This window comes from Phoca vitulina, unplaced genomic scaffold (genome assembly GCF_004348235.1).
Source record: "Phoca vitulina isolate PV1807 unplaced genomic scaffold, GSC_HSeal_1.0 scaffold75, whole genome shotgun sequence".
In the NCBI taxonomy this organism is placed as follows: Eukaryota; Metazoa; Chordata; class Mammalia; order Carnivora; family Phocidae; genus Phoca; species Phoca vitulina.
In genome coordinates, this window is record NW_022589778.1 from 6,130,898 (window position 1) to 6,158,124 (window position 27,227).

Consider the following 27,227-nt stretch of genomic DNA (forward strand, 5'->3'; position numbering starts at 1 on the left):
ACAGCACGGAGTTAAAACAACCTGGTATGTATGAAACGCTGCTGCAAAATACATAGACATAGAAATTATAATAATTGCATTCAAAAAGCTTGCAAATAAATGGGAGGGAAAAAATACAGACTTGCAGTGTTTATAAAAGAAAAAAAAATGTTCATGGCTGCATTAACGAGGATGTCAAAATGTAGTATATGGCCTGGTTTCCTATCAGTCCTTCCTCATTTTCAGGTCCACATTTGTAAAATGAAGAGACTATACTAGAACATCTGTACATTCCCTTTGGGTTTTAAATGACTAAGAGTCTATGATTCTGTTAGATTTATAAGTTTATATGATCATCTTTAGTCTAAGAAGTTGATAAGGAAATGGTAGGATTTAAACTTGGCCTTGAAGGATATATGAGGTTGGAATAAACAGAGAAATGAAGGGGAGGTGTATGTGGAGGATGGTGAATTAAAGACGTGATATACCAAATACATCAGCTCAACCAAGAAGGTCCCCTTAGATTGATGATTTTAAGGAAGATGTAGTGACCGTAAGTCAGGAATAGGGCTTCCTGCTTAGCTTGGGAACTTTAAACTAAAATCCTGTTCAATTCTAAGTACCTTAAATTGTGATGGCATAAATTGGAGTAGATGGATGCAGTGAGAGTTGAGGGCATATGAAAAGAAAGGAGGCAGAAATTATTTGTTAGTTTATGGTATTCAAACCAATAAAAAGTTAGCTTGTATCCTCCTTTCCCAATTGGAGTGGGGTGCAGGGAACCATGGAAAAATGCAATTGGAACAATCTCAAGGACAAGAAATGTAAGAGGATCATTAAGGTCTCTCTGTCCTGTTGAGGAATATTGTATAAAGATAACAATACAGTGATTTGGCTATCTGGAATTCTTGCCACTTCCTCAAATAAACCTAAACTCCTTAGACTAGATTGGTTCAGAATCTCCTCGTGAAGCAAAGTTCTGGTCTCAAGGATGAAAACATGATTAAGTCATTCCAGAGAACAAAATAACGTACTTTCCCAAGAACAAGGAATGTGTCCCTGCCTAGTTAGAAGGATGTTCTTTCAACATGTCTACCTTCCTGGTGGGAATGAGTTTCAGAAGTCTGTAATCTCATCAAAGGAAGCCAAGTGGCAGAGACTCTCTCCATGGGGGGAGCTAATCAGCAAACCTTCCTTTCTTTTCTTCCAGGCCCTATTCATTGTTTTCCTGAGGACTAGTTTCCAAGCTATTGAAGTTTTACTTGATCCCTCTCAACCTTCAATCAGATTTGAGGAAGTGATGATTTCCCCCTTGATTCTTTCTTTAAGCTCAACCTTTTGAACTAAAGAGTTCAGTCAGGTCTTTGCACAATACTTGGACAGCTTAGCATTTGACACTTTGTGGTCTTTGACACTGGCCTGAAATGAGTTTGGATGCAGGGGCTCCCAAAATGGTTACCTTCATTAAGCAAATTTCCCTCAGGTCTTGGCAAATGGTTCTGGATATAAGGTAAGTTGGTGCCTTCAGGATGTATCAGGAATCTTGAAGACCGAGACTATACCCCAGTGAAATGACTCAAAGCTGAAACTCTCCAATTTCAAAAGAAAGGGGGCACTGTGGCAAAATGTAGCAGCTTTGTTAGAAAGGCAACTGAATCCATAGACTTTATTTTTTAATTTAATTTTATATGTTATGTTAATCACCATACATTACAATATTAGTTTTTGATGTAGTGTTCCATGATTCATTGTTTGCGTATAACACCCAGTGCTCCATGCAGTATGTGCCCTCTTTAATACCCATCACCAGGCTAACCCATCTCCCCACCCCTCCCCTCTAGAACCCTCAGTTTGTTTTTCAGAGTCCATCGTCTCTCATGGTTCATCTCCCCTTCTGATTTCCCCCCCTTCATTTTTCCCTTCCTACTATCTTCTTTTTTTTTTTAACATATAATGTATTATTTGCTTCAGAGGTACAGATCTGTGATTCATCAGTCTTACACAATTCACAGCGCTCACCATAGCACATACCCTCCCCAATGTCTATCACCCAGCCACCCCATCCCTCCCACCCCCCACCATAGGCTTTTATGACACAAATTCACAGGGAACTCCTTTTTTCCCCCTCTTATACAACAAAATGTGGCAATCCTGACTTCTTTTTTCTTATCTTTCCTTTGCCTACCTAACCAGAGTGATAAAGGAATGATTTTCTTCATAGAGAATGGGAGAGTGATGGCTTCTCAACTAAACACAGATGCATACTTAGTAGATAAGTCATAGTCTTACAAACCTACTCCAATGACTACTAGGCTTTCTCTCCCCTTTCACATGTTTGTTGGAGAACCAGACTGAATGTCATCTTAGGAGTCTAGAGATGAGTTGTTGGAAGCATGCAGGGAGGAAAAGAGGAATACTAGAGCATACTCTTTTGAGTTAACACACTCAGCTTTTTAATATTACTTTGATAAACTAGTACTTGCATGATAGCCATTTTGGTGATAAGTTCCAGTCAACAGTTGACCAGCCACTACCTTCTCTACACGGTGAGAAGACGATTGCCCACGAGGCTGGTGGTACACGCTCTGTTCCCTGCTGTACGCAGAATGTGGAATTGTATTGTTCCTGACATGTATTTCCCTGCTACCTGCTGTAATATTAGTTATATTACGACACAGTTAGCCAAGACAGACCAGACATTGTGTGGCTTCAAAGGTCTTCTTATTTTGCTTTTCCAACTCCCACTTAGGGGAGGCAGTAGCTGAAACCTGAGAAGAGAGAAATGCTTCTAAGTTGGTAAGAAGCCTAAGGGACCGCCTACTTAATTATCATCTTTATAACCAGCACTGAGAGACTGTAACACTAGCCCCATCACACAATGTCAGCAGTAGTCAGATGAAAGAAGTTCCTTTCCCTTCTTGTAGATTCCCTAGCGCTAGAAAGGTATCCTGTTTTGTGTACATTTTCTAAGAGATGTATTTAAGACATATTTAAATACTTTTATTTGCAAGCACCAGAAAACAGCTGCTCAGCTTCAAATTATAGATCTTGGAGGGTGCCAGGGAAAGAAAGAGAGAGCCGCGTAATGATTCTCAAAAACAGTTGAATTTATCTCTTGGCAACTTTTCACAACACCTTCAGCAAACAGGGCACCCATGCGTGAAAGAGAAATAATCAGGCACATGCCCTTAAGTGACAGGCTGTAGCTTATATGAAGAAAGGCTGCCTTTTTATTCTCCCTACTCCTTGTCACCCACCAATTCCCCACCCCCAATGCCATCCGAGAAATCCATCAGTATACAAATTCAAACAAATCTCACTCCCTCCGGAAACTCTGTTTGCACACCTCAGGATGAAGTTTGCCTCCTGGTGAATCTTCTGAAGATTCACTTTAGATGCATTAGGGGCTTGTGGTGCAATAACACCCTGTCATTTTCTTTCTTATTCAAACAAAAGATGTGGTCTTCTAAGAGTCTTTGCTAACACTGTCTGGGAGTAGCCAATACTACCTTTGGGATTTGAAAATCTCTTGAAGCTTGTCCATGTCAGGCAGACATTGTATATGAGGTCTCTTGTAAAGAATCAGTAGTTAGGCTAGCACTCTCTGAGCTTCAGATGGTGGCCTCACTTCCTAGATAACATCCAGTTTCAGGCTGGACAAGTAGCTCACCAATCCTATAGTTTCTGAATTTAATATGCTATCCCAAAATATGACTATAGGAGTTCATGACATGACACCCCAAAATAGGCTGCTTTGATAATTGATTATTTTGAGCTGTAGGCACTTAAAAGACAGCAAATGCAGGAAAGAACTTTTCCTGAATATCCTTATCTGCCTAAAGATAGATACTCCAAAAGGAAATCAGCTATCATTAAACCCTTACTCAGGAGTTCCATCAACCAAGAAAGATAGACCTTTGTCACAGGAGGGGAGACTAGAAGTTGATGCCACACCCAGACAAACTTTGCCATAAACCTCCTATCTCTTCTTCTGACGGCTTATTCACCTTTCCTAAAAAACATTTACTCTCCCCCAAAAGGCCTATATCACCCCTTCTCTCCCAATGTACTACCCCATAAAGGCATGTTTATCTCATTATTCCTAATAAAACAGTGCTATCTGACATTTATTAAGGCCCTAATGAGTATGTCATTTTCTTAATATGTACTAGCCCTATACCTCAAAACTATACTTATATAATGTGTGAATGGGCTCGGAGAGCTCACATGACTTGCCTGTAATAAGTCACGGAATACAACCTTAGGTCCAGCAGAGGCAACAATGTTTAAGAGGCTGTATATACTTATATCTCACAAACTTAGTGGCTACAAAAAGTGATTCCATTATTTAAAATAATAAAGTTAGGAATGGAAGTATTTTTGAGTGGAAAAAATTATGAGTATCATTTAGCTATGCTTATTTTAAGATGATGGTTAGACAATTTAATAGAAATGTCTATCAGAGACCCTGACGAGAGGTCAATAGGACATCTTTGGGACACATCTTGGATGAAGCTGAAATTTTAAGATGTTACTCATTTTTTTAAAGATTTTATTTATTTATTTGACAGAGACAGAGATAGCGAGAGCAGGAACACAAGCAGGGGGAGTGGGAGAGGCTTTCCGCCAAGTAGGGAGCCCGATGTGGGGCTTGATCCCAGAACACTGGGATCGTGACCTGAGCCGAGGCAGACGTTTAACGACTGAGCCACCCAGGCGCCCTGTGGATGTTACTCATTTTTAATGGGCAATATCTACTGGATAATAAAGAAGGCTGAAACAGAGACTTGGAGAAGGTCTAACGTTAGGGAAATGTTAAGGAAGGAAAATATCATTTCTTGAGTGCCTACCATCTGCCATACAAACATGCCCATTCTAGCTCAGTCGTTATCAAAAAGGGATGATTCTGTCCCCCACCCTCACCCCCCAGGAGATATTTGTCAATGTCTGAACACATTTTTGTCACAACTACGCTGGTGATCCTGGAATCTGTGAAGAGGCCTGGGATGCTACTAACTGTCCTACAATGCACAGGACAGCCCTCAACAACAAAAATTATCTGGCCCAAAATGTCAGTAGTGCTAAGGTTGAGAACTCTTGCCTCGAGCTGTAGGGGAAAAAAAGAGAGCAAGAGAGAAAGAGAAACATCCATCTGGCATTTTGGGGACAAGTTGTCATAAGAAGGAAGAACCTTTTGGGGAGAATCATTTCAGGTTAAGCAAGCAACATTTTCTACTAAAGCGTTATGTTTTCTGTTACAGAGTATACCAAGTGCCTTCCCTAAGAAGTTATAAAGAAAAATGAAAAGTGCCAAATAAAAATAATTTGCGTAGGAAGAATTAGGTTTGTTGGGTCTGGTGGGATGGCAGGTAACAGAGAAAGAGAGTGAAAGCAAGAAAAAAATGGCTTTGAGGTTAAAAGATTCAGGCTGATGGTGTTCTTTTCTCGAATTCAACCCACACTTAGTGAACTTTGCAGCAGACAAGACATATTTCCACTGATAAGTTAATTATGTCCCCACCCCCAAATTCATATGTCAGAATTCTAACCCCCCACTAGCTCAGAATCTGCCCTTGTTCAGAGAATAGAGCTTTTACAGTCAAGTTAAAATGAGGTCATTAGAATGGGCCCTAATCCAATAGGACTGGTGTCCTCATAAAAAGGGGAAACTTGCACACAGAGATACGCACGGGGGAAGACAGTATAAAGAGACACAGGAAGAAGACAGCCATCTACAAGTCAATGAGAAAGGCTTGGAACAGATCCCTCCCTCCCAGCCCTCGGAAGGAACCAATCCTGTCAACGCCTTGATTTCAGACTTCTAGCCTTCAGAACTGTGAGACAATAAATCTCTCCTGTTTTAAACCCCCAGTTCATGGTGCTTGGTTAGAGCAGTGATATCAAACTAGCAAACTCATACAGATTTGTAGAACACAGCAGCTTTTGACTCTGATGGTAAACCTCTTCGACGGGACACCTGAAGGTAACTGGTTTCTTTCACACTAGACCTGGATAAAGACGCTAAGCATGCATGTTAAGCAGAGATAGGCAAAGACACTTCTATGTCCTATGAAGAGTGTGAGAAATCGTATGACATAAGTAAGTTACTGTTTTCCATGGTTTCCTATGGTCAGGAATTTAGCAGTTTAGTAAAAGCAGAGTCTGAGCATCCAAATTTAAATCCACAAGTGAGTTTAAAAATACTAGTGAACTTCCCTGAGTTTCAACAACTCCTGTATCATAGAAATAGTAGCTGTGAAGTCCGTGGCTTAGTTCTTGGCACACAACGCCTACTGTAAAACGTAGGTATAATTATTATATTAAACATCTAGCACGGTGGGGGAGTATGTGGTATGAGCCTAACAAATGACATTTATCCTAACTAACTTTAGTTTTTGAAATGTATCGAGTACGTTTGCCAGACCTGTGTTAGCACCTCACAAGTCTACATTGTCTCATGTAGTCAGTATAATTCTACGAGATGGAGCCCCTAATTATTAGTCATATTATTAGTTACATTATCTCAAAATACATATGGAAAAACTGAGGCTTAGAAAGCTAAGTAATTTCGTCAAGGCCATATAGCTAATAAGTAGCTGAACCAGACCAGGAACCCAGACTTACCTGACCCCTTATCCCATATTTTAACCACAATTACCATGTATGCTCCTCTTCCTGATCAAGGAAATTGCTTCCTTATCAAGGAAAGGAAAGGGGACAATCATTCTGTAACTGTACTTGGAACTGTAACAAGTACAGGTTATCAGGAACTATGGTGTTTATCTAAGCAAATATGATGTGTGACATGGCCTTGCCAAGCCCTACCTCTTACTTGCTGAGATCTAAAACAGGTGATCTGGTATTTAAGCTTTGGGAAAAAAACTTACAATTAGTTTTAGTACAACATGGGAATTGTGTCTCATGACATTTCCCAAACAACCAGACTAGTCACTTGTTGGGTTTGGGTGGGGGTGGGAGGCGAGCATCATGAGCTGAGAGAGAAAGGTCTCCTCCTGACACCCCCTCACCTTCTGGTGCAAGGGCACAGCTGGTGTGTTGGCCTGTGTTCCAGGCAATATGCTTTTCCTGACCTTAGGCTTTGGTCCATATGGCATTACCTCCCCAAGTAGAAAAGGAAAGCTGTTTTGTTTTATTGAAAATTAGGTTCATATATACATAGTGTTGACAAAGGCATTATAGGAGTAAGAACCATTTGTTAACTTGTAACTTAGCAAGATGCCCCTTTGGAGAAGGGAGAGGGCTTCGAGGAGCCAAGAAAGCGCCTGCTTGCTGTTTGTTCAAAACTAATCCCCCAAAATCCACTGCCTGAAACCAGACAAAAGACAAATTACATGGCTGTTGAGGAGTTTATTTTTCCAGATGGCCAACCTGAAGCTATAGTTCACTGACAAATTAAGTCTCCTAATACAGAGAAATCCCCCCCCCAATCATGAGCTTAATAAAAAGCACAAAGTGTGCTTCTCAAACAAATTATTTAGAAATGTGGAAGGTGTTGGAGAAGAGTATACAAAAGGGGAGCCTTGCCACATATTGAGTTTCATCTTTTATGTTTGGTCAGTTGGTAAGAAAACAAAGCTGTGAAAACTACTTTCCAATTGTCCCAGTGACTCCTGTTTATATTGGTTTAATTCTTCAAAGACAGCCACTTGCCTTACCACCACACTAAGGTCAAGCTGTTTCTGTTTCTGGGTTCCCAGTGAGCTGATGTTCCTCCTTTAATATTTCTCTATGGCAAGGAAATATCAATGCCTATGTAGATATATGATACTAGGACATATAAGTAATGTAGGAGATCTATGTATTTACACGTATATATCTCCTAGATGTGTATGTGTGTGTGTAGAGTGTGTATAGATGTATGCATACATCTCTCTCCCAGATAGATAGATAGATAGATGATAGATAGATGATAGAGAGAGAGATAGATAGATAGATAGATGATAGATGATAGAGAGATAGATAGATGATAGAGAGATAGATAGATAGATAGATAGATAGATAGATAGATAGATGATAGAGAGATAGAGAGAGAGATAGATGATAGATAAGATAGATAGATATGTAGATACATGCTAGGGCTTTGATTGCATGAGGGCAAATAGAGAGTAAGCTGGAAGAAAGAAAGAAAAATCAATCTATCCTATTGCTTTTCAAGTTTAGTTAAAATCACTGGTTCCATCAACTCGATTTTTCAAATCAGAGCTATATTGAGCAGCAGAGAGTAGAGGGATGGGGGAAAATGGTTAGGAATTAAAAGTCCAGTTGTCTTCATGATAATAATATTGATTGTGATAGTGGTAGCTCTCATTTAATTAAATAAATACTATTGTGTATCAGGGAGTAAGCGAGGCACTTTGCATATATTTGTGCCATTTAACCTCACTGAAACAGTATGATATTGTAATTTCCATTTCGTAGATGAGAAAACAGGTTTAGAAGGTTGTTGTTCTGCTAGTAACTGGTGGTGGAATCAGCATTCAAAACCTATCAGTCCTACTCCAGGGATCTTATGCTTAACTGCTATACTCTCATTTGCTTACTCATTCATGTATTCAACAAATATTTACTGAATACCTGCTCTGTGCCACACATCATCTAAATATTGGGCATTAGGGAAAAAAGACACTCTCCATTCACTGAGCTTTCCATCTACTGGGGGAGACATCATAAAAAATAAGTGCAATGTGGTGAGGTATGTTCTAGAAAGTTGTTGTCAAAGGGTGCCAAAGGCCCAAAATAAAGTGATCCCTGCCGACCCTTTGGAAGGGGAGATGGGGAGAGCTCAGAGACAGAAAACTAACACCCCAAATACCTATCTTTCCTCTGCCTCAAAATCAAGAGAAATATTCTAAATAGGATTTGTCTGGGAAAAAAAAAAACAACTTATTTTCATGTTTGCCCCTTCCTAAGATTCCATTTCTAAACCCCACAAAATAGCCTTATTTAAGAGGTAGGAAAATCTACCTATCTCCAAAATTTCTCTTGTCTCTGTTCCAAATCCACAACCTCTCTTTACCTTGTAGGCCCTCATTCTCTATTTTTTAATACTTTCCTAAAGGATGTTCTGTTCTTCAACTTAGTCTCTGTGCAGCCCAGCCTCCATCCTGTTACCAAGGGGAATTTGCTAATATGAAAAACTGACCATCCCATGTCCCTGCTAAATATCCTCTGTGTGACCGTTACTAGAATGTGCAGTTTGGTTCTCCAACTTCAGCTCTCTCCATGCTCCACCTTCATGACCGTAGCAGCTATTTTTTCAGTGATGACTGGCTGCAGACTGTTGATACAGCCCATTTCTAATAACCCCCAGAAACCTTGCGGTGTAGGAGAGTGTATCCTCATTTGCAAATGGCGGAAGAGTAAATCAGAGCAACTGAGTGACTCACTCAAGCTCATGACAGTAGGTGGCAGAATGACAACCAAGCACTGTCTTCCCCACTAGACAGTGGGCATTTTAAAACAAACAAACAAACAAACAAAAAAACTGCGTCTCTTTTATCTGTGTTTTACTGTTAGCATAATGCCAGATCCTGAATGGATGGATGAATGAATAAATGGCCCCCTGTTTCCGGTTCTGCTGCATATAAAATTTAGTTTTCAATTCCACCTTCCTTGCATCTTATTCTCAGGCTGACTGCATTTCACAGACTTCCTCAAACAACTTATTACAAAATGAAATGAGCTTTTGGTTCCTTCCCTCCCTGGGTTCCGAGTAGGGATTCCCAATCCACTGAGACTCCTCTTACCCACAGGTAGAAAGCCAAAGTATACGTGATCCTTCCAGACCTTTATCATTTACTGTTGGCAAAGTGCTGTCAAATCTCTGAGATGTTTATGTTGTGTGGAGCCAGACTGCCTCAATCCATATCCCTGCGCTATCATTAAGTTGCATGACTTTTGTGTATACATGGCTAAATGTGTAGATTCTTGGTTGGAATATATAAGACAAATTAGAAAAGAAAGCTGTTGCAACTGTCCTGGTAAAATACATAGTAGTGCCCACCTTCAAAGGTTTTTAGAAGAAGAGATGAGTTAATGTATGTAGAATGCTCAGAGCAGTAACACAACAGAGTAAGCATTCTGTGTTTGTGATAACTAATATCATTTCATTTTATCCTTACGCCCAGGCTGCAGTAGGTGGTAAATATTATTTTAATTTTACTGGCAGGGACATAAAGGAAAGATTAATCACGTTCCAAAGGTCACTGAATTCTAATAACTAGAAACCCACTTCCATGAGGCTTTTGACCACATGGTACATGGGAATAATAAGGGTACATCAAATAATGAAAGTATCTCTCTCCTGTTGGCATGGTGAAGACACCCCAAATGGGAACACCCTGATAGAGTCCACAGTTAGGTCTTTGTACCAGAGTTTTGCCTATAGCATTTCCATTTTATTCATAGAGTCTCAGGCCCTGAGGATCAAATGAATAAGAGTTTTTGGAAAAGTAGTTTATTTTATAAATAGTTGCTATTAATCACAAAACAAATTATGAATAGGTAGACAGAGGTCACTATATCTATATCAGTCCTCCTCCCTGACAAGTCCTATTTACTAGTGCTTTATATGCACTGGCTTATTTAATCCTATTTTGCAGATGAAAAAACTGAGAGACTATGGCTCAGTATGAGTGGAAACAGGATTCAAACTCAGAGTTATAAGACTTGCAAGTCTGTTCCCTAAACAATTTTCTACCAAATATATAATCATACAAAAAAAAGCTCAGAGCTCATGTCTGAGTACAGAGAACTGAAAAGCATTTATACTTCTTTTAATTTAGAGATTCTATAAAGCGACAGAACTCTTTTCATGTCCTGTTTGATCAACCTGCTGATACTCATGCTGCAATAGATTTTTTTTATTATTATGTTATGTTAGTCACCATACATTACATCATTAGTTTTTGATGTAGTGTTCCATGATTCTTGTTTGCGTATAATACCCAGTGCTCCATTCAGTATGTGCCCTTTTTAATACCCATCACCGGGCTAACCCATCCCCCCACCCCCGTCCCCTCTAGAACCCTCAGTTTGTTTCTCAGAGTCCATCGTCTCTCATGGTTCGTCTCCCCCTCCGATTTCCCCCCCTTCATTTTTCCCTTCCTGCTATCTTCTTCTTCTTTTTTTTTTTTTTAACATATAATGTATTATTTGTTTCAGAGGTACAGCAATAGATTTTTTCAGGTGCCTAATATAAGGCTACCAGCTTATGCTAACTCCCAAGTTAATAAGAATGTTCAAAGCTAATCAGAACATCATTTGAACGGAAGAATATGATCCAATGTGATTTTGCCATTACACCATAAAAGACATTCTCTCTGTTGATGAGAGAAACTGCCAACATAAACTGAATGATATACGTGGTCAAAATTATGGAAGACTGAGGTGATTTTTTCACCTATTAATATATCCTGAAAATCAATTTTTTTCAGCAATAATTATGGAGATGTTGGGCATTCCCTAAAGATTGAAGGCCTTCCAGAAGCTATAGACATACAAAGGACCATCCACCCCAGTTCCTCAGTTATCTTTCAAAAATAAATGCTCACTTCCAGAGTCATTTTGCCCTGATAGATTATCCTTAGGGGATAAGGAGGATAAAAGTTCTCCCGAACAACACATGAAGATTCTTTTGAATGGTAGGCAAAGATGCAATGTATGTCCAGAAATATCAATGTATAGTTCTGCAAACTAACCTTCATTATCAGACTCATCGCTTCAGAGTTTGAAGGTGTCTCTGAAGACCAATTATCCAATATTTATCCCTTTCCTCCTACTCACTCTATCCACCACAAATAAACCATGAATCCATCTTCTGTACGATATTCTTTACATGAGGCTTTCCACCCTCTGCAGTCCCACTGCAGTAACTACATTTGATACTTGAAGGCACTATGTGAGTAAGAACTGGTATTTCATCTTGAGACTTTTGAATAAGAAATAGGAACTCAAATGTACCCCAAGAGATTCTATTGGCAGTAAGGTGCACACATTTAATAGACAGACAAGTATTCTCTCAAACCAACACTGTGCCTTTTCTTTTCTCTGTTTCTTATCCTCCCATCCAAATCTAGCTATCAATCATGGTTCTCTCTTAACTGCCGAGAAGCTTTTAATGATTATCCCAAACCTAGTATATGCCCTTTCTGAGTTTTTACATTTGAAGTCCAATATTGCACAAAAATATATAATGTTCCTTAGGTTAAAAAACTGTCTGTTTATTAAAATCTTATCTTTTTCTTTTATTCTGCCCTAGTAACCTTCAGTATGTGAGTAGCATCATACGGGGCAGAGAGAATCGTCATTAAATGCCTAAGGCTGAAAATTGTGATTTGATGGCAAAAGATGATTCAGTAACTTCACCTAAAAACTTTCATAGAGCTCAAAATTCCCACACATTAACCATTTCTTTGGCATTTCTCATTAAGGCTATTTTGAGACCAAACATTTCCATGATGAAGTAGAGAACCACATACTATGCTCACATCATTAAGTCTTCAGTAGGGGTGCATTTGTCAGGCCCACTAGTCAATGATCAACAAAGCCCTAGGTAACCGAAATCCAGAACAATTCTGGTTATTTCACATGCATTAACTCACTTAATCTCCACCAAAATACTATGAGATGAGTTCAATAATTAAATATTTTATAGTAAACTAAGACACAAAGATGTTAGTGACTTGAACAGATTTACACAGCTTGTAAATAAGGGCGCAGGATTTGGTTGCAGGTAGTTCGATCCTAAAACCCATGTTTTTAGCTACTACCTCTTACTGCCAAATAAGTTTGGAGGGGGAAAAAAAAAAAAAAGAGGTATCAAAGTCCTGGCCTCTTGAGTTCTTCACCAAGAAGAAGAGACTTGAGTAATACCATGAGTGGTTGGAAGGCAGCATAAAATCCCTATGTGGATAACCAGCAAGGCCTGCTGTTCACTTTATAACTTTATCTGGTAGTGAACAATTCTGATCAGTTTTCATTCACCCATTCATCCAACCAACAAATGCTTACTGAGCATTCACCATGTCTCAGGTGCTATTTTGATAATAGGACATAAAAATGAATGAAATCTGGTTCTATCTCTCAAGGAGCTCATTCTTATGATGTAGCAAACATTAAAAGAAAATAAAGCTTATAAAAAAATTATATGCCTTAAATCCAGATCAGTAGATTGGTTCTTTTGTCTGAAGGAATCAGAAAGACAATCTGTATGAAGGTAATGTTTTACAGAACTTTGAAGGATGAATCCGAATTCCCTAAATGAAGGAGAAAATGTCAAGGCAGGGAAAATAAAAGGCAAATCTGAGGCCTACAGATAAGAAATTACAAAGTATCTTCAGAAAAATACAATGAAGTGTAAGGTCCACAGAAGGGCATGGTGGTTGATGATCACAAGGAGGCAGGCTCAGTCCCAACTCAGGAGCTTGGTGTCCAATCAGATTTGGAACTGATTCTATGTGCAATGGACAGTCATCAAGGTTGATAACCAAGGAAATACATTTTGTATTTCAGAAAGGCTATCCTAGAAGCAGTGTTGACTTAGGATGGGGTTGAATAAAGTTGAGAGAGGAAGGCTGGTGAAAAGGCCATTGGGACAAGACACTGAACTATGTCAGGGTAAGTGGGAGCAGAAGAGACCAGAAGCTGATATGAGACACTTTGAATTAAAAAAAAAAAAGAAACAGTCAACAAAGCCAAAAGAAAACTGACAGAATGGGAGAAGATATTTGCAAATGACATATCAGTTAAAGGGCTAGTATTCAAAATCTATAAAGAACTGATCAAACTTAACACCCAAAGAACAAATGATCCAATCAAGAAATGGGCAGAAGACATGAACAGACATTTTCCCAAAGAAGACATCCAAATGGCCAACAGACACATGAAAAAGTGCTTAGCATTGCCTGGCATCAGGGAAATCCAAATCAAAACCTCAATGAGATACCACCTCACACTAGTCAGAATGGCTACAATTAACAAGTCAGGAAATGACAGATGTTGGCGGGGATGCGGAGAAAGGAGGGTTCCTCCTACACTGTTGGTGGGAATGCAAGCTGGTGCAGCCACTCTGGAAAACAGTATGGAGTTCCTCAAAAAGTTGAAAATAGAGCTACCATATGACCCAGCAATTGCACTACTGGGTATTTACCCCAAAGATACAAATGTAGGGATCCAAAGCGGTACATGCACCCCAGTGTTTATAGCAGCAATGTCCACAATAGCCAAACTATGGAAAGAGCCAAGATGTCCATCAACAGATGAATGGATAAAGAAGATGTGGTATATATATACAATAGAATATTATGCAGCCACCAAAAGGAATGAAATCTTGCCATTTGCAACAATGTGGATGGAACTGGAGGGTATTATGCTGAGTGAAATAAGTCAATCAGAGAAAGACATGTATCATATGATCTTGCTGATATGAGGAATTCTTAATCTCAGGAAACAAACTGAGGGTTGCTGGAGTGGTGGGGGGTGGGAGGGATGGGGTGGCTGGGTGATAGACATTGGGGAGGGTATGTGCTATGGTGAGCTGTGAATTGTGTAAGACTGTTGAATCACAGACCTGTACCTCTGAAACAAACAATACATTATATGTTAAAAAAAAAGAAGAAGAAGATAGCAGGAAGGGAAAAATGAAGGGGGGGATATCGCAGGGAGAGACAAAACATGAGAGACTCTGAGAAACAAACTGAGGGTGCTAGAGGGGAGGGGGTAGGGGGATGGGTTAGCCCGGTGATGGGTATTAAAGAGGGCACGTTCTGCATGGAGCACTGGGTGTTGTGCACAAACAAAGAATCATGGAACACTACATCAAAAACTAATGATGTAATGTATGGTGATTAACATAACATAATAAAAAAAATAAATTAGAGTCAGATGGCAAACCAGGAGTAGTGGTCTGGGGGTAGGAAGTAGTCTGATATAATTCTTAGATTTCTAGAACTTATGACCAGGTGAATGATAGACACTGCCACGTGAAGCACAGTTTGAGCAAGCCAGGAAGGAGAACATGAGTCATAACTGTATTCAATTATTATGATAGCTTTGTCTGTTATTCCAGATATAGATGCAAACTGCAATCTCCATTGTTTTTTAAAGAAAACAAACTATTTAATTTTAGGTCTGCTAAATCTAGCAATGTCACAATAATGTATTTTCAAGTTTTAAACATGATAATGATTTATTTTTTATTTAATGTTGCATAAATTCTTTTCATTTAATTATTTATCTTTCCCAGCTTTATTGAGGTATACTTAACAAATAAAATTATATATATTTAAGATGTACAATGCAAAGTTTTGCTATATGTAAACACTGTGAAATGATTATAACAATCAGCTAATTAACATGCCTATGACTTCACTTAGTTATGAATTTCTTTTGTGTGTGGCAAGAGCACTTAGGATTAACTCTCTTAGGGGAACACTCCCAAACTCATTTTACAAGGCCAGCATTGCCCTGATACCAAAGTCAGATAAAGAAAAGAAAACTACAGGCCAGTATCCCTGATGAATAGATGTAAAAGCTCTCAACAAAATACTAGCAAATTGAATTCAATAGCATATTAAAAGATCATACACTATGTTCGAGTGAGTTTGACCTTTGGGATGTAATTCATTCACAAATCAATAAATGTGACACATCACATTATTGGAATGAAAGATAAAAATCATCTGATCATCTCAATAGATGCAAAAAAAGCATTTGACAAAATAACAGCATCCTTTCATGATAAAAACTCAACAGAGCATGGAGGGAACATACCTTAACATAGGGGAAAAGCACCTTGACATTGGTCTTGGCAATAATTTTTTTGGATAAACACCAAATGCACAAAAGACAACAAAAGCAAAAATAAACAAGTGGGACTACATTGAACTAAAAAGCTTCTGCATGGCAAAAAACAAACAAAATGAAAAGGCAACCTATAGCAATCCTAAGGAATGGGAAAAAATATTTGCAAATCATATATCTGATAAGTGGTTAATATACAAAATATATAAGGAATTCATACAATTCAATATCTAACTTCTTAAAATTGAAATTCAGATCATTGACCGTAAGAAGTATGTTGACTTATTTAATAACAAAGTCACATGTGACTACAACTATGTAGCCTTCTAGAAACACCAAGTTGTTCAGAATAGGGTCCAACTATAGCATAAATGAACCACATCTAAGAGACTGGATCAATTCTATCTTCCCAAGTATGTATGTATACTTGCATAAATTATACATACTAGGACAACTATTGAAATCTTACCCAACTCTCTTCAAGCAAACCTGCTATACAACATTTCAGCTATCTACATATAAAAATTGTTTTGACAACTTTAATAATATATTTTATATTAATATGTATTAATATATATTAACATTTAAAACAACTCATTGAAGGAAAAGTCTTTTTTTTTAAGTTTTAAAATTTTAAATTATTTATTTTAATGGTTATGTTAATATTCTATCCCCATTATTCCTGGTGTTTATTTAATGTTAAGATGCCAAATCTTTGCCATCAGTGGTAAAGACAAACTGAATATCATAATCATGTCAATAGAGAAAGCAACCTCTTTTTTGAGGAAAAAAAAAGTCTACACTTCCAAGCTAAGATCTCTAACATTTGTGAGAAATTATTCCTTTAACCAATCATGCTCAACAGAGTTGGCTCAGGGATCCATGAAATCACTGACCATCATACCATTCTCCATAAAGCTTAAAAATACATTGTCTCAAAAATGAAACCTTGGAACTTCACTTCCAAGAATTTGGAAACATGGCTTTTTCTCTCAGACAACTATGAGGGAATAAGTAAATGACTGAAGAACATCAAAAGGAGGAATGAAAAACAGTAAAAATTTTACCAACAGTAAAAATAATTCTAAAAAACAAGCTTAAGTAAATGCTTATGGTTCTTTTGTCTTGCTTCTAAAGATGTAACACTTTTGGAATCTTCTTGGGATTTTCACTCTTCTTTTCTCTCACAAAACAAAAACAAACACAAATAAGCCACCTATAATCTATGCTTTAATTTGGAGGGAGATCAAGAGTATAGAATGGATAATTATTTTACAAAGATATTTCCCTGTGAAAGGAAACATTCTGATGTATTTATTCAAATTGAAGTGTTTTCTGAAAACAGCATTATTATCTCCTGGTGTAAATATCTTATGATGCTTTTAATTACATGTAACTCAGTCACATTCATGATCCTTTGACAGGGGGCCAACACTAGCACTTGGTTTTTCAAAGAACAATGTGTGCTCTGATAATCTTTATACTGAATTGTTCATCTGATAGAAAATGAAAATATATACCTGTATCTTTTTGTGAGTTTCCTGTTGCTTTTTCTGATCTGGAGAAACTATCCTGAGTTAACCAATAAATTGGCAATTTTCTAGCTCAGAAATACTCCCCTGGGGTGATTTGCGTTAAATTAGCATTGCTGGTAAATGCTTTCAAGAAGACTATACAATTATGGCCAAATGAACACATTCCTCATACAATTTCAGGATTAATATTAGTCTCCTAACAACCTAGAAACCAAGATCATAATGACTGACTGCCAGTTCCTTCCATTGTCCAGGTAACTGGCCCTCAGTATATGACCAATTTGAAACCTGGGAATCTTGGGAGCAAGCATCAGGTCTGCTGTTGGGAAATTGAATTCAAGTGCAGCCCTGCTCCCTGAACACTCATATTCTTCTTTCCTCTTTGTGCTATTTGTTCGTCTCTATTGTCCAGAGCTATCGTTTGTGCACACATTCTGTGTTAGATTTTCTACCCGATTGAGCTTGAAAAACCAAAGCTTAAGTACTAAATGTTTCCCTAAGGCCTGAATGGACTTAAAAGGACATAGGTGCAAAAAGAAAAGAAAGGAAAATAGGGGGAGAAAACACGGCTTGTTAAGTTGTTGCAATAATCTCATGCTGAGAATAAAGACCTTCAGAGTTAAGAGAATGAAAAACACTCTTCTAAATAGATTGCTTGCTTTTGTTGCACAGGTGGTAAGGCCTGGAAATATAAGATTCGGGGAACAGCAGGGCAGCCTGCTAGCATTTCATTAAGCTTAGAGAATAGTAGAATTGTGGCGTGGTTTCTTCCCACTTTACAAGGGACACAGGCTTCTTGACAACTTGGACTTCAGAGTGTTAGTTTGCTGGTATGTCTTCTACCAGGAAGTACTCTGGGGAAAGAGTACCTCTCCCCACATTTTGCAGAGATTTACACCCTCTTCCTTTATTAAAATAAAGCCTTTCCCATGGAGCATGGATTTGTGGTTATCATTGTTTTCGATTTTCCATCATTTCATTACTCTCATGCCTTTAATATAAAGTCAGTACCATCTGCTAGGTAACACAACTTTAGAGAACATGCTACCTCTGAACACTGCCACTTAAAGTTACACAAGGGTAACTGCCATGATGTTGGGCAATCCCCTTGACTTAGAAACTAAATCACCCCTCTCAATAAATGAATAGTAACTGACAAGCTTCTTCACGGCAAAGAAAACAATCGAGAGAACGAAAATGCATCCCATGGAATGGGAGAAAATATTTGCAAACCATATATCTGACAAGGAGTTAATTTCTAAAATATATAAGGAACGTCCACAACTCTATAGCAAAAAAACCTCCAAAACCAAACAACAACGACAACAAAATGCTTAAAAAATGGACAAAGGATTTGAATAGACATTTCTCTGTAGAAGACTTACAAATGACCAACAAGTATATAAAAAGATGCTCAACACCATTAATTATCAGGGAAGTACAAATCAAAGCTACAATGAGATATTTGCTGTATATAGTTGTTGTTGCTACATAGCTTTCTTTTTTTTTTTTTTTAAGATTTTACTTATTTTATTTATCAGAGAGAGCACAAGCAGGGAGAGTTGCAGGCAGAGGGAGAAGCAGGCTCCCCGCTGAGCAAGGAGCCCAAGGCAGGACTCGATCCCAGGACACTGGGATCATGACCTGAGCTGAAGGCAGACACTTAACCGACTGAGCCACCCAGGCATCCCAGCTACATAGCTTTCTAAGTTTGGGTCAGGGAAATGAGTCTACGTAACACCATCTTTTGAGAACTATGCCAAGTCTCTTCCAGGCCTTCCCCTTAGGAGGGCAAAGATCCACTACCTCTGGCTTCCATTGGCTCTATACATAGTAAAGCTAGCTCTCAGTGGTTGCAGTATAGGACCTAGAGGTACAGACAAAAGTTGTTCACATCTTTCTGGGGAGCTTGTCGGTAGACTTTCCTATGGATCACAGGGGATCAAGTGTAAATTATGTCTTCCCAATGGCCCCACAAAGAGATATGCAAGTAAAAACTAAAAGAGATCTTGAGTTGCCTTCATTATTAATATTCAAAGTAAACATTCAAATTTCTAATAGTTTATGACCCAAGAATTACGGTAGTTTAGAGAAAGCCCTTAACCAACTTAAGTGATGACATTCTTTCCCAAATTTACAGCTAGGTACATTTTACTTACCCTGCTGTGCTAGGATAGTAGGTATTAGATGAATTAGTGACTTCATAGCCAAGTAAATGACACTGATAACTAGAGATGAAAGGAGCTATTTAAGAAAGATGGCTCTTCTAGAAGGGCTAGACCACACATATTCTATATGAAGAAACAGAATCTATTTTCTAATCTTTTTGAATGCTTTTATAGTTTTATAATTAAAAAATAGAAAGCTTCTGGGGCGCCTGGGTGGCTCCGTTGGTTAAGCGTCCGAATCTTGGTTTCGACTCAAGTCATGATCTCAGGGTTGTCAGATCAAGCCCCGCACGTGTTGGGCTTGGAGCCTGCTTAAGATGATCTCTTTCTCTCTCCCTCTGCCCCTCCACACCCCCGCTTGCACACTCACTTGCTCTCTTAAAAAAAAAAAAAAAAAAGGAGAGACAAAGAGAAAGAAAAAGAGAAGGCTTCTGTATTTGTAACCAGTGAGCCCCACCTTCTGTAAAACTGCTACAAATGTATGTTGTTGGTAAATAAAAGACAAATCGTACGCCTACCTTCTCATTTGTGTATCCTTGAACAAAACATATGGATCATAAAAATCAGTTTGGGAAATAATGTTTCCCAACTTGCTTTGTGATGCAGATCTGAGAATATTTGCTCATTCTGATTTGTAAGATCAAGAAGGCATTTACTCTACCTCTATTGCCTTTCCGTTTCTTTTGGTCTTGTTATCCTTTCGCTTGGTTCTGTCCTCCAGAGTCTGCCTTCAGTTTTCTTCTTTTCTCAAAAAATAGTGGGTTTTTTTTTTATCTCATGTGTTCCTCTAGTTTCAACTAGTGCTTCAAGCTTTATAACTACAAATTTAGATGTTTCACACCTAACCTCCCTTTTAAGTTCTTTATTCATATAACCACTTGCTGATCAAACTTCTTAGCCTAATAATGCCAGCTGTATCTCAAATCAAGCATGTCCTAAAAAATTAAACCCACCATCTTCTCTCTCTTTCCCCAAATGTGATTCTCTTTTTGTGTTCTATAGTCTCTCCCACTCTTCAAGCTAGAAACTTGAAGGCCACCCTGATTCATTATCTCTTAATTATACATCCATTTAGGAACCAGTTTCTTCTAAATCTGTAACTGAAAATTCACTGAAATGCAGCTCTTTTTCTAGTACTCTACTCCCACTTATGTCTGAGTTTATCAACTTTCTCGTAAACTATCACAAGAGTTTCTGCCCAGTTATGCTGTTTGCAATGCCATTTGCTTCTAGTCAGGCTTTCACAGAGCTACCCAACTGATCTCCCTAAACACAGAAATGATCAGGCCAGTTCTGGGGGCAGAAGATTGTAAAACCCAAAAGCACAGTATAAAAGGCTCTCTGCTATCTGCTTCAATGCCCCCCTTCTACCATCATCCCCCCATGCCCCCGATTGTCACCTTATATTCCTTTGTCGCAACTGGTTTATCTACGTTACCAAATCGTGCATTTAGTATGCCATTGCTGGTGGTAGGTTATCTGTAGATGTGGCGGATTAAGAAGGGATACAAAATTTCTGGGAGTCTACTTTCCCTCTCCTTGAACTTTGGCAGGCAGCAAAAGTGATGCTGTGCCAATCTCTAGGCTCAGGACTTAAGAGACTTCCGCTTCCTGTCTCTTGGAACACAGGCTTTTGAAACGCAGCGGCCATGCTGTGAGAAAGCCCAAGCAGTTGTGTTGAAAGGACTTCAGCTGGCAGCCCTGATTGGTCTACCAACCAACAAATGGCCAACAAATGGCCAAGCCACCCAGCTGAAGACACACTCAATAGAAATAAGCTGTCCCTGTCAAGCCCTGCTCAAATTTCAGAGTCATGAGCAAAATCAACCATTATTGTTGTTCCAAGCTGAGTTTGGGGGTGTTTTGTTATGTGACAATACCCAAAACAGTATGAAATACCTTTCCATCTTTTTCTGCCTGATTAATTTCTTCTCATTCCTAAAGATACACCTCAAAGGTTATCTCATTTAAGAGTATAAAGACTTCCCCAATCTGCTGAGGCAAAATCAATTACTTTCTTCTGTTCTTCTCCAGCATCTGGTAGTGATTAACGTTCGCCTCCCAAAAAGTATTGTAAATTCCTTCTGAGTAGGATCTGTGGGTATTGATCTTTGTAACCTAGTGACTACAACAATTGAGTTACTTGAACATTCAATGTGGTAATTCCCATACTGTACTAATGCCTACTTTTGGTTTTATTTTAGTTCAACAACCACTTGTTGAGCACTGCATGCCTGGCAATATGTTATTTGATAATAATATGTAATTTGCATTGTGAATAGGCTGTAGATTCCTGCCCTCAAGAAGCAGGTCTATCACGAGTTATCCCAAATCACCTTCACTGTGCTAGATGGCACAGATTTCTGGGATTCAGCCAAGTGCCTGCCTAAGGGCTCAAATAGTTTCAGAGATCTTCTTGGTGGAAAATATTGGTCCTTTCTGCTGGCCTCCATGATTTCCAGGAAGGACAGACGGTGACTGGCCAAATATCTGCCAAAAAAATAACAACAACAAAACTCTAATTGGATGCTTAAAGGTTTCACAAGAAAATTAAAAGTCTGTGTCCTAAATGTCTAGCCTCTAAATTCTTCAATCAACAACACAGAGTATTTAAGACCCAAGACTCTTATCTCAGAAATGAGCCACGAAGAGCCTATGACCCAAGATATGCCAAAGGCTCATTTCATACATGTGAGATTTGAGAAAGACAGTGCAATGGACATGTTCTCAAATTCTCTCTGGTCTGGGTTAAGTGAGCGGTCCTGAAAGCACTGCCCAAGGGATAGCATGCATCGATTAAGATTTAATATTATGCCCCCCTGTTTATGAAAGAAAAAGAAAAATACAATGATTTGAATAAAGTTACACTTTTATAAAATCATTATGCATCATTTTATTTATATAGACTGTTAGCCCTTTTGGGTACAGGGACTTTGTCTTATTGGTCTATAAACTTCAATACCTAGCAGGGTCTGATCATATAGTAGGTGCTCAATAAAAGAAGAAAATCTGTTAACTACTTCGGACTAGTAACTATATAAGGAGCAATAATTTTACCTTCAGTTCAATGTCAGTAAAAATGTTATCCCTGTTCAGAAAATTGTGTGTTTCCTCTTATCTGACAAATATCACCACAAATGCCAACAGTTTTCACTTGTCTTAGCTGTCAGGAAACTCTAGGCTAAATTTTGTGTGCTGCCATAACTTTTGCCAGGGTAGCAAAAGCACAGAATTATGAGGAAATAGCAGTGTATTCTTATTCATTTATCAAAGCATGCACAGGCAAACGCTGTTAGCCTGACTCTAGTCGTCAAATGTACTTTCACCATTATTTTCACCTAAAATAATCTATACTTCCCAGTGACATTCTTGCCCCTCCCTTTTCCATAAACTCAGACCAATGAGATTTTATCATATGTATATTCCAACTTAATCTGGCCTTAGGAATAGAATCCAGAATAGAGCGAAGAGCTCTAAAAGCCAATGTGTTAAATATTTCTAGGAAGAAAGTGTTAATTGCAAATGTCCAAATCTTTTTTGAGGACCAGATGGACTATATGAACAAGTTGTATAGCTTACCTATGTCCCACATGACAGGGACATGGGATGGGTTGTAACAGAGTGGCTTCCTCAAAACAATTTAAAAACTTGACACCAGGAGTTTCTTGTGTGGTACTCGCATGCTGTTTTTCCTAGGAGAAAGAACAGTTCCAACAGAAGCAAGTAAGATCATGGTCTCCAAGAGGCAGACAGATGGTGGTGCTGGTCTTCACAACATTAATCTCACAAAAGCATAAGGCTCAAAATAATTCTGATGTTAGCAGCTGTATATAATTCAGGACTTGTGGCGGCTCGCCGATAAGGAATGATAATCTCTTCTCCCTTATAAAAGGGATAAATCTGAGTTTGTTTGCGCAGACTAAGGTTACAGAGAAGGCCTGAAGTATAGAGGGCTCATAAGCTTATTTGGTTACAGATATGATCTTTAACTTTCCCTAGCCCGAGAAGCCAAAAATAAACATTTCATAACTTTTCATGTGTGGTTAGCAAATATAGCTGGCCCATGGTCGTGTCCCCACAGCCCGGAGACCTGGACAGAGCCAGCTGAGCTAGATGCCTGGGGCCGCCTGCTTAGAGCCTTCCCCTGTAGTTTCAAAAGAACAGGGTCTTTTTATCCGCTTAGCTCAGTTGCTATAAACACTTGCTGTATGTTAAATGACTTCTCAGGTCCATCCAATCCGATTTGCACATCATTAGTCTGTGTAGGATGAAATGGATGCCTTTGGATATTTAGTTTTGTTAAATACTGAGCCCTTTGTGAGTGAAAAGCCCTTCATATAAAATATTACATCAGGCTTGGCTAACATTCCTGCTTCATGAATCACTGGTACCTCCAAGTTGTCCTTGAAATTTCAAATTCACTGTAGATGCTTCTAGACACGGACAGTACTTCTTTCTTTGTTTATTTATGTTTTGATTTGGATGCCAACGCTGCTGTGAAAGAGCAAAATTTAGCATCAGAGCAAATGCCCTTCATGTACATCAAAAGGGAAAAGAAAAGCAGCATTACAGACCCGAGAGGAAAACACTAGTCTAAATGCCAGAAAAATCCATCATAGATCCGTGCTTTACCCTGACTTACCGCATATTATTCAGAGACCATCACTCACCTTTTCTATTTCTCATCGGTGATGGCCCTATTAATACCTGCTACCAGCCTCTACTTTTTTACAGGCATTCAAGTACGAGCTAAAAACAAAAAAACAAACAAATAAGCAAAAAGCTTAGTATTTCACAGGTCCTTGTAAATTTTTCACTTTGATTTTGACAGAGCGCACGCAATAATTGCTTATAATTACAAACAGGACAGCCGATCGCTTTTTAAAACTACATTCTAATTAGCGCAACCAGCGGTCAGCGCTTGGAAAGCTGCTACGAGGCTATTAGCACAATGAGGTCACCTTGTCCGTGATGTGGCTGCTCTGCGATCTACCTTCGCTGAGATGTCGCGGAGGAAATGAATTGCCACCGCAGCAGCTACACAACAGCTAAGAAGCTCGACAGGGCAGACGGCGTCACTGTCATTTCTTGGGAATACCCCGATATCATTTTTCTCACCGAGTGTTCCGGCTGCTATTACATGCCGGTCATCAGGTCAGACACATCCAGAATGCTCCCCACATTCCAGTTCCTATCGTTCTGCCCGTGGCGTTGCTGGAGGCAACGTGTACCTGAGAAATTTCAGATGCTGTAGATGCTAGCGCAGGATGGTTCTGTTTTGCACCGGTAACATTTCCACAACCCTTAGGTCAGAATTTTTTTTTTTTAATGAGGTGAGTTTTTGTTAACATGAAAGAAAAGGGAGGTTCTTTGATATTTATTGAATGTATCTTATGGTAGGAGATTAAGATTCGTGTGTGTCTCATTTAAAACTCCCAAACAGCCCTGTAAAAGAGGGTTTCATCACCTTGGCCTTACAAATACAGAAACAGAATCTCACGGGGGCCTTGTTAATTTCTTTCTCCCAGAAAATATTTTCAAGAACTTGCTGAAAATGTGACAAGAGTGGGTGAATCACCTTTCGATTGAAAATTACCAAAACTGTGGCGGACTATGTTTTAATCCAGAGTGTTGTTGAGAAACAAGAAATGGGAGACATTCCTACATGATAGAAAGTCAATGGGATTGTGTCTCAGAAAATCAAAACCAGAGGGAAGCACGGTTTTTTCAAAACACATAGAGGTGAGAACTGCTACAGAGCTAGGCGTGGTTGGAAGATCTTCAGAGCCAGAATCAATAGATGTAGGACGTCACATTTGGCCCTGAATAAAGCAGCAGGTGAGTGCCCAGAAGGGAGCTAGGGGTAAACCCCGCAGCATGTTCCACAGCTTGCCCACAATCTGGAAGCAACCTAAATAGAAATATCATCCATAGACAAGGAAAGGGGAAATTCCAAATATCACAATGACTGTATAACTAAGAATCCCTACACTCAACACTGAAGAGACCATAATTCTCCATCAAATAATTATAAATTCAATATGATCTCAGTCAAATTCATAATAGGACTTCTATGGAACTAGACAAGGCTATCTGGGAGGGACAACGGGGATGACTTGCCATAACAAACATCAAAACCTACTGTGAAGCTATGAGGATGCAAGCAGTTTATTGGCACAGGAATAGAATAGACAAGTAGATGAAGGGAACAAATCAGAGAGTCCAGAAGAGGCAAATGTGCGTGTGTGCACATGCGCATTTGTGTGTGTATTAATATGTGAGAGAAAATGGAAATTTAAATTAGCAGGAAAAAGTTGGATTATTTAAAAGGTGCAACTAGCCCTTTAAGATTATATTAGATCCCTACTGAACACCATACATAAAATAAATTACCAAATGATTAAAGTGCAAATGTAAGTAACATTTAAAAAAAATTTAAATAGAATAATGGTTTTTTAATCTTGAGTAATGAGAAAGGGCCTCCCACAAACTAAAGAAAATAATTAACAGATAAATTATATAAAAATCTTCACATTTCTTTTTGGCAAAGATCATAATAACAATAGCAATAATAAAAGACAATACTGAAAGAAAATATTTGCAAAAAAGTTTAAGAAACAAGTAGTAATGACCATTGTACAGAGAGATCTCCCACATAACTAGGAAAAGGGGCAACGATCTTATAAGAAATTAGATAAAAGGGGTGCCTGGGTGGCTCAGTCAGTTGAGCGACTGACTCTTGATTTCAGCTCTGGTCATGATCTCCTGGGTTGTGGGGCTGAAGCCCCACGTTGGGCTCCATGCTCAGTGGGGAGTCTGCTTGAAGATACTCTCTCACCCTCTCCCTTGGCCCCTCCCCTCTCTCAAATAAATAAGTAAATCTTAAAAAAATTAGACAAAAGATACAAGGAAAGAATTCACAGAAAGAAAAACTGCCTACTACATATATATGAAATTATGCTAAACCTTAGTAGCAATCAGGGGAATTGAAACTGAAACAATATGACTATAGTTTTTACTCCTCAGGTTATATAAACTTTTGAAGCTTGATAGTATTTATTTTGGGGAGGATATTAAAGAACAGGTACTTTCATAACCCACTGGTGAGAATTTGAAGTCACTAACCATTTTCAGAGGGTATTTTTGTCAATATCTATCAAAACTTAACATTTCTGTAAGCCACATGCACGAATTTTACTTCTATATATTTAGCTTATAGCATTCATATTTGTTCAATGATTCATGTGTAAGAAAGTTCATTGTTGTATTCTTCTAAAGCAAATAAACCAAATCAATCAAATTGCTGTCAGGATAATTAAATAAGTCATGGCATGTCAGTTTTAGGGAATACATTGCACTTATGAATAATGTTGTATATCTATATAGAATGACACTAAAGAGTCACAAAGACAAACTCTTAAAACGATAATCCATCTCATAATGTGTAAATGTTTGTGGTAAGATCTCGTTAAATTTTTTAAAAATGTATGTACGTGAGGGGTTCCTGGGTGGCTCAGTCAGTTAAGCAACCAACTCTTGATTTCGGCTCGGGTCCTGAGATCTAGCCCCACGGGGTGCTTCACACTGAGTGTGGAACCTGCTTAAGATTCTCTCTCTCCCTCTCTCCATCGGTGCACTCTCTCTCTCTAAAAACAAGAAACAAATAAACAAAACATGTACATGTGTATATAATGTATAAAAAGGAGTGTGTGTATAAATGCCA

At 38.6% G+C, this 27,227-nt stretch overlaps 1 long non-coding RNA gene across 1 annotated transcript; it reads right to left on the reverse strand.

Moving 5' to 3' along the window:
• Positions 1 to 19,945: 19,945 nt before the first annotated feature.
• Positions 19,946 to 25,857, reverse strand: LOC116625239. Its single transcript, XR_004298041.1, has 3 exons — positions 23,896 to 25,857; positions 23,084 to 23,196; positions 19,946 to 21,994 (listed from the first exon to the last, which is right to left on the reverse strand). It is a non-coding gene; the product is annotated as an uncharacterized LOC116625239 (long non-coding RNA).
• Positions 25,858 to 27,227: the final 1,370 nt, after the last annotated feature.